We start from the raw sequence: 7,221 nt of genomic DNA, 5'->3' as shown, positions 1-7,221 counted from the left end.
ACGCAGAGTAGGTGAACGGATGATCTCTGCATGTGTGGTTCCCACCACGAAGCATGGAGGAGGAGGTGTGATGGTGTCGGGGTGCTTTGCTGGTGATACTGTCAGTGATTTTATTTAGAATTCAAGGCACACTTAACCAGCATGGCTACCACAGCATTCTGTAGCGATACGAAATCCCATCTGGTTTGCGCATAGTGGGACAATCATTTGTTTTTAATCAGGACAATGACCCAACACACCTCCAGGCTGTGTAAGGGCTATTTGACCAAGAAGAAGAGTGATGGAGTGCTGCATCAGATGACCTGGCCTCCACAATCACCTGACCTCAACTGAATTGAGATGGTTTGGGATGAGTTGGACCGCAGAGTGAAGGAAAAGCAGCCAACAAGTGCCCAGCAAATGTGGGAACTCTTTCAAGACTGTTGTTTTTTGTTTGATTTTTTATTTGTAAAAGCATTACAGGTGAAGCTGGTTGAGAGAATGCCAAGTGTGTGCCAAGCTGTCATCAGGGCAAAGGGTGGCTACTTTCAAGAATATAAAATATATTTTGATTTGCTTAATACTTTTTTGGTTATTACATGATTCCATATGTGTTATTTCATAGTTTTGAGGTCTTCACTAATATTATACAATGTAGAAAAAAGTAAAACTAAAGAAAAACCCTTGAATCAGTAGGTGTGTCCAAACTATTGACTGGCACTGTATGTATGACACTAAGCTGATTCAGTGGCATTGGTTTGTCACTATAGAAATACAATTATTCCAGTTCTGTTCTATGTCCACAGATAGGGCATGGGGCTGTTCTATGTCCACAGATAGGGCATGGGGCTGTTCTATGTCCACAGATAGGGCATGGGGCTGTTCTATGACCACAGATAGGGCATGGGGCTTGCCTTCATAATTGGCCTTCATTTCGTCTGGGTTCTGATGTGAGTTTTAGTTGTGAGCTGTCCAGCCTACCAGAAGGAACCACACTTCAGTGGGAAAGAGAAGGAGATCCCACGTCTAACACCACCTTGTTTTACAACAACAATGTCATCCATAAGCATGGGGCGGCAGGGTAGCCCGTGGTTAGAGCGTTGGACTAGTAACCGAAAGGTTGCAAGTTCAAACCCCCGAGCTGACAAGGTACAAATATGTCATTCTTCCCCTGAACAGGCAGTAAAACCACTGGCCGTCATTGTAAATAAGAATTTGTTCTTAACTGACTTGCCTAGTTAAATAAAGGTAAAATAAATAAAAAAGAGCAAAACAAACTACACTAACAGGGCTGTCTCTACTCCTGATAATGACTATAACTACAGTAACAGGGCTGTCTCTACTCCTGATAATGACTATAACTACAGTAACAGGGCTGTCTCTACTCCTGATAATGACTATAACTACAGTAACAGGGCAGACTCTACTCCTGATAATGACTACAGAAACAGGGCTGACTCTACTCCTGATAATGACTATAACTACAGTAACAGGGGTGACTCTACTCCTAATAATGACTACAGCAACAGGTCTGACTCTACTCCTGATAATGACTATAACTACAGTAACAGGGCTGTCTCTACTCCTGATAATGACTATAACTACAGTAACAGGGCTGACTCTACTCCTGATAATGACTATAACTACAGTAACATGGCTGTCTCTACTTCTGATAATGACTATAACTACAGTAACAGGGCTGTATATACTCCTGATAATGACTATAACTACAGTAACAGCGCTGATTCTACTCCTGATAATGACTATAACTACAGTAACAGGGCTGACTCTACTCCTGATAATGACTATAACTACAGTAACATGTCCGACTCTACTCCTGAAAATGATGATAACTACAGTAACAGGGCTGTCTATACTCCTGATAATGACTATAACTACAGTAACAGGGCTGTCTCTACTCCTGATAATGACTATAACTACAGTAACAGGGCTTTCTCTACTCCTGATAATGACTATAACTACAGTAACAGGGCTGTCTCTACTCCTGATAATGACTATAACTACATTAACAGGGCAGAACTCCTGATAATGACTACAGTAACAGGGCTGACTCTACTCCTGATAATGACTATAACTACAGTAACAGGGCTGTCTCTACTCCTGATAATGACTATAACTACAGTAACAGGGCAGACTCTACTCCTGATAATGACTACAGAAACAGGGCTGACTCTACTCCTGATAATGACTATAACTACAGTAACAGGGGTGACTCTACTCCTAATAATGACTACAGCAACAGGTCTGACTCTACTCCTGATAATGACTATAACTACAGTAACAGGGCTGTCTATACTCCTGATAATGACTATAACTACAGTAACAGGGCTGTCTCTACTCCTGATAATGACTATAACTACAGTAACAGGGCTTTCTCTACTCCTGATAATGACTATAACTACAGTAACAGGGCTGTCTCTACTCCTGATAATGACTATAACTACATTAACAGGGCAGACTCTACTCCTGATAATGACTACAGAAACAGGGCTGACTCTACTCCTGATAATGACTATAACTACAGTAACAGGGCTGTCTCTACTCCTGATAATGACTATAACTACAGCAACAGGTCTGACTCTACTCCTGATAATGACTATAACTACAGTAACAGGGCTGATTCTACTCCTGATAATGACTATAACTACACTAACAGGGCTGTCTCTACTCCTGATAATGACTATAACTACAGTAACAGGACTGTCTCTACTCCTGATAATGACTATAACTACAGTAACAGGGCTGTCTCTACTCCTGATAATGACTATAACTACAGTAACAGGGCTGTCTCTACTCCTGATAATGACTATAACTACAGTAACAGGGTTGACTCTACTCCTGATAATGACTATAACTACAGTAACAGGGCTGACTCTACTCCTGATAATGACTATAACTACAGTAACAGGGCCGTCTCTACTCCTGATAATGACAATAACTACAGTAACAGGGCTGTCTCTACTCCTGATAATGACTTTAACTACAGTAACAGGGCTGTCTCTAATCCTGATAATGACAATAACTACAGTAACAGGGCTGACTCTACTCCTGATAATGAATATAACTACAGTAACAGGGCTGACTCTACTCCTGATAATGACTATAACTACAGTAACATGGCTGCCTCTACTTATGATAATAACTATAACTACAGTAACAGGGCTTTCTCTACTCCTGATAATGACTATAACTACAGTAACAGGGCTGACTCTACTCCTGAAAATGATGATAACTACAGTAACAGGGCTGTCTATACTCCTGATAATGACTATAACTACAGTGACAGGGCTGTCTCTACTCCTGATAATGACTATAACTATAGTAACAGGGCTGTCTCTACTCCTGATGATGACTATAACTACAGTAACAGGGCTGTCTCTACTCCTGATAATGACTATAACTACAGTAACAGGGCTGTCTCTACTTCTGATAATGACTATAACTACAGTAACAGGGCTTTCTCTACTCCTGATAATGACTATAACTACAGTAACATGGCCGACTCTACTCCTGATAATGACGATAACTACAGTAACATTGCTGTCTCTACTCCTGATAATGATATAACTACAGTAACAGGGCTGTCTCTACTCCTGATAATGACTATAACTACACTAACAGGGCTGTCTCTACTCCTGATAATGACTATAACTACAGTAACATGGCCGACTCTACTACTGATAATGACGATAACTACAGTAACAGGGCTGTCTCTACTCCTGATAATGACTATAACTACAGTAACAGGGCTGTCTCTACTCCTGATAATGACTATAACTACAGTAACATGGCTGTCTCTACTCCTGAAATGACTATAACTACAGTAACAGGGCTGACTCTACTGATAATGACTATAACTACAGTAACATGGCCGACTCTACTCCTGATAATGACGATAACTACAGTAACAGGGCTGACTCTACTCCTGATAATGACTATAACTACAGTAACAGGGCTGTCTCTACTCCTGATAATGAATATAACTACAGTAACAGGGCTGACTCTACTCCTGATAATGAATATAACTACAGTAACAGGGCTGTCTCTACTCCTGATAATGACTATAACTACAGTAACAGGGCTGTCTCTACTCCTGATAATGACTATAACTACAGTAACAGGGCTGACTCTACTCCTGATAATGACTATAACTACAGTAACAACTGATAATGACTAGAGTAACAGGGCTGACTCTACTCCTGATAATGACTATAACTACAGTAACAGGGCTGTCTATACTCCTGATAATGACTATAACTACAGTAACAGGGCTGTCTCTACTCCTGATAATGACTATAACTACAGTAACAGGGCTGTCTCTACTCCTGATAATGACTGTAACTACAGTAACAGGGCTGACTCTACTCCTGATAATGACTATAACTACAGTAACAGGGCTGTCTATACTCCTGATAATGACTGTAACTACAGTAACAGGGCTGACTCTACTCCTGATAATGACTATAACTACAGTAACAGGGCTGTCTATACTCCTGATAATGACTGTAACTACAGTAACAGGGCCGTCTCTACTCCTGATAATGACTAGAGTAACAGGGCTGACTCTACTCCTGATAATGACTATAACTGCAGTAACAGGGCTGTCTCTACTCCTGATAATGACTATAACTACAGTAACAGGGCTGTCTCTACTCCTGATAATGACTATAACTACAGTAACAGGGCTGTCTCTACTCCTGATAATGACTTTAACTACAGTAACAGGGTTGTCTCCTCTTGTCTAGTGGTCAATCCAGCCTTCAGTGACTACGTCTTTCCCAGCAAAGGATATGACATCACAGTGAAGCCAAAGTTTGAAAACGCAGGGGTTTTTTTGTTTGCAAGAACTCAACCAGAGTATGTCTGAATTCTTGTCTGCTTTGTACAGACAATCCATTGTGAAATTTTCATAATTACTGTCACGCCCTGACCTTAGAGAGAGGTTTTTTTTCCGCTATTTTGTTATGTCAGGGTGTGATATGATGTGGGATGGGCATTCTATGTATTGTTGTCTATGTTTCTTAATTTCTATGTTTTGGCCCGGGTATGGTTCTCAATCAGGGACAGCTGTCTATCATTGTCTCTGATTGGGAATCATACTTAGGTAGCCATTTTTCCCTCCTTTCAGTTTGGGTAGTTTGTTTGTGGCACTTAGCCCTGTATGCGTCACGGTTGTGTCTTTATTTTGTTGTTTTGTTGGCGACATTTTAAAATGTACGCTCACAACGCTGCACTTTGGTCCACTTATTTTGATGGCCGTGACAATCACAAAATAGTTTCCGATGTTGAAATAGTTTTGAAAGCCAGCTTCTGCAAATACCCTTCTTTCTTCACTTTCTTTGTTCATTCAGTTAATATGTAATAATATACAGCTGCAGTTGGAAGTTTACATACACTTATATTGAAGTCATTTTTCCAACAATTGTTTACAGACATATTATTTCACTTATAATTCACTGTATCACAATTCCAGTGGGTCAGAAGTTTACATTCACTAAGTTGACTGTGCCTTTAAACAGCTTGGAAAATTCCATAAAATGATGTCATGGCTTTAGAAGGTTCTGATAGGCTAATTGACATCATTTGAGTCAATTGGAGGTGTACCTGGGGATGTATTTCAAGGCCGACCTTCAAACTCAGTGCCTCTTTGGTCGACATCCTGGGAAAATCAAAATACCATCGAACTCAAAGCCTCTTTGCTTGGCATCATCTAAAGAAATCAGCCAAGACCTCAGAAAAAAAACTGGTTCATCATTGGGAGCAATTTCTAAACGCCTGAAGGTACCACGTTCATCTGTCATACCGCTCAGGATGGAGACGTGTTCTGTCTCTTAGAGATGAACGTACTTTGGCGCAAAAAGTGCAAATCAATCCCAGAACAACAGCAACAGGACCTTGTGAAGATGCTGAAGGAAACAGGTACAAAATAATCTATATCCACAGTAAAATCAGTCCTATATCGACCTCACCTGAAAGGCCACTTAGCATGGAATAAGCCACTTCTCCAAAACCGCACATGGGGACAAAGATTGTACTTTTTGGAGAATTGTCCTCTGGTCTGATGAAACAAAAATAGAACTGTTTTGCTATAATGACCATCATTATGTTTGGAGGTAAAAGGGGGAGGCTTGCAAGCCAAAGAACACCATCCCAACCGTGAAGCGCAGTGCTGGCAGCATCATGTTGTGGGGGTGCTTTGCTGCATGAGGGACTGGTGCACTTCACAAAATAGATGGAATCATGAGGAGGCAAACTTATGTGGATATATTGAACTAACATCTCAAGACATCAGTCAGGAAGTTAAAGCTTGGTCGCAAATGGGTCTTCCAAATGGACAATGACCAGAAGCAAAATGGCTTGACTTAAGGACAACAAAGTCAAGGTTTTGGAGTGGCCATCACAAAGCCTTACCTCAAACTATTTGTGGGCAGAACTGAAAAAGCATGTCGAAGCAAGGAGGTCGACAAACCTAACTCAGTTACACCAGCTCTGTCAGGAGGAGTACGACAAAATTCACCCAACTTATTGTGGGAAGCTTGTGGAAGGCTACCCAAAATGTTTGACCCAAGTTAACCAATTTAAAAGCAGTGCTACCAAATACTAATTGAGTGTATGTAAACTTCTGACCCACTGGGAATGTGATGAAAGAAATAAAAGCTGAAATAAATCATTGTCTCTACTATTATTCTGACATTTCACATGCTTAAAATAAAGTGGTGATCCTAACTGACCTAAGACAGGGAATTCTTACTAGGATTAAAGGTCAGGAATTGTGAAAAACTGAGTTTAAATGAATTTGGCTAAGGTTTATGTAAACTTCCGACTTCAACTCTATGCCCATTTTGAAATGACATCTTTTTTGTTGCACCTTTTTTTGGCTTATTTTCATCTGGGTTCGGATGTGAGTTGTGAGGTGTCAAGCCTCCCACACTTTAGTGGGAAAGAGATGGAGATCCCACGTCTGACACCAGGTTATTCAACAACAACACTGTGCTCATGGTCATCCATAGTGTTGATCAGAGCAGTGAGGGGAGATGCTACTGTAATCTCAGACAGAATGGAACACCGTTAAATAGTATTTCTAATGCTGTCAGAACTCAAGTAGGTACATAATGGATTCTTATCTAACTGAAATATGAACATTTAGGTGAAGTCAGAATATTGTCCTGATCATTGGTTATTAACAATCAATAATATTGGGCTCATTTTAAATGTTGAAGG

This window comes from Oncorhynchus masou, chromosome 10 (genome assembly GCF_036934945.1).
Source record: "Oncorhynchus masou masou isolate Uvic2021 chromosome 10, UVic_Omas_1.1, whole genome shotgun sequence".
Classification (NCBI taxonomy): Eukaryota; Metazoa; Chordata; class Actinopteri; order Salmoniformes; family Salmonidae; genus Oncorhynchus; species Oncorhynchus masou.
Note: the sequence above shows the minus strand (reverse complement) of the source record.